This window comes from Limulus polyphemus, unplaced genomic scaffold (assembly GCF_000517525.1).
Source record: "Limulus polyphemus unplaced genomic scaffold, Limulus_polyphemus-2.1.2 Scaffold6110, whole genome shotgun sequence".
In the NCBI taxonomy this organism is placed as follows: domain Eukaryota; kingdom Metazoa; phylum Arthropoda; class Merostomata; order Xiphosura; family Limulidae; genus Limulus; species Limulus polyphemus.
In genome coordinates, this window is record NW_013671720.1 from 44,144 (window position 1) to 46,125 (window position 1,982).

A 1,982-nucleotide genomic window follows, 5' to 3' on the forward strand; every position below is an offset into this window, starting at 1 on the left:
CTTCCCAACATGTTATTGAAAACAGTAATGGTGTTTGTTTAAAGAAAACAAATAATTGTATTTTTAAATGCATGCTTTAGCAACCTATTGTACAATTTTAAACTAGTCATCCTAATTTGACCTGGTGATTAGGGTGTCACAAAACTTGTTCATCTTTTAAACTAGCCATCCTAATTTGACCTGGTGATTAGGGTGTCAAAAACATGTTTATTGTTTAAACTAGTCATCCTAATCTGACCTTGTGATTAGGGTGTCACAAAAAATGTTTATTGTTTAAACTAGTCATCCTAATCTGACCTTGTGATTAGGGTGTCACAAAAAATGTTTATTGTTTAAGCTAGTCATCCTAATCTGACCTTGTGATTAGGGTGTCACAAAAGATGTTTATCATTTAAGCTAGTCATCCTAATCTGACCTGGTGATTAGGGTGTCACAAATCATGTTTATCTTTCCAACTAGTCATCCTAATTTGACCTTGTGATTAGGGTGTCACAAAACATGTTCATCTTTTAAACTAGTCATCCTTATCTAACCTTGTGATTAGGGTGTCACAAAACATGTTCATCTTTTAACCTTGCCATCCTAATCTGATCTGGTGATTAGGGTGTCACAAAATATGTTCATCTTTTAACTAGTCATCCTAATTTGACCTGGTGATTAGGGTATCATAAAAGATGTTTATCGTTTAAGCTAGTCATCCTAATCTGACCTTGTGATTAGGGTGTCACAAAACATGTTTATCTTTCAAACTAGTCATCCTAATTTGACCTGGTGATTAGGGTGTCAAAAAACATGCTCATCTTTTAACCTTGCCATCCTAATCTGATCTGGTGATTAGGGTGTCACAAAACATGTTCATCTTTTAAACTAGCCATCCTAATCTGATCTGGTGATTAGAGTGTCACAAAACATGTTCATCTTTTAAACTAGTCATCCTAATCTGACCTTGTGATTAGGGTGTCACAAAACATGTTCATCTTTTAACCTTGCCATCCTAATCTGATCTGGTGATTAGGGTGTCACAAAACAGGTTCATCTTTTAAACTAGTCATCCTAATTTGACCTGGTGATTAGGGTGTCATAAAAGATGTTTATCGTTTAAGCTAGTCATCCTAATTTGACCTTGTGATTAGGGTTTCAAAAAACATGTTCATCTTTTAACCTTCCCATTCTAATCTGATCTGGTGATTAGGATGTCACAAAAGATGTTCATCTTTTAAACTAGTCATCCTAATCTGACCTTGTGATTAGGGTGTCACAAAAGATGTTCATCTTTCAAATAGTCATCCTAATTTGACCTTGTGATTAGGGTGTCACAAAAGATGTTTATTGTTTAAGCTAGTCATCCTGATCTCACCTTGTGATTAGGGTGTCACAAAACATGTTCATCTTTTAAACTAGCCATCCTAATTTGACCTGGTGATTAGTGTGTCACAAAACATGTTCATCTTTTAAACTAGTCATCCTAATCTGACCTTGTGAATAGGGTGTCACAAAACATGTTCATCTTTTAACCTTGCCATCCTAATTTGACCTGGTGATTAGGGTGTCACAAAAGATGTTTATCGTTTAAGCTAGTCATCCTAATCAGACCTTGTGATTAGGGTGTCACAAAAGATGTTCATCTTTCAAACTAGTCGTCCTAATCTGACCTTGTGATTAGGATGTCACAAAAGATGTTTATCGTTTAAGCTAGTCATCCTAATCTGACCTTGTGATTAGGGTGTCACAAAAAAACTAGTCATCCTAATCTGACCTTGTGATTAGGGTGTCACAAAAAATGTTTATTGTTTAAGCTAGTCATCCTAATCTGACCTTGTGATTAGGGTGTCACAAAAGATGTTTATCATTTAAGCTAGTCATCCTAATCTGACCTGGTGATTAGGGTGTCACAAATCATTGTTTATTTTCAAAATAGTCATCCTAATCTGACCTTGTGATTAGGGTGTCACAAAAGATGTTTATCATTTAAGCTAGTCATC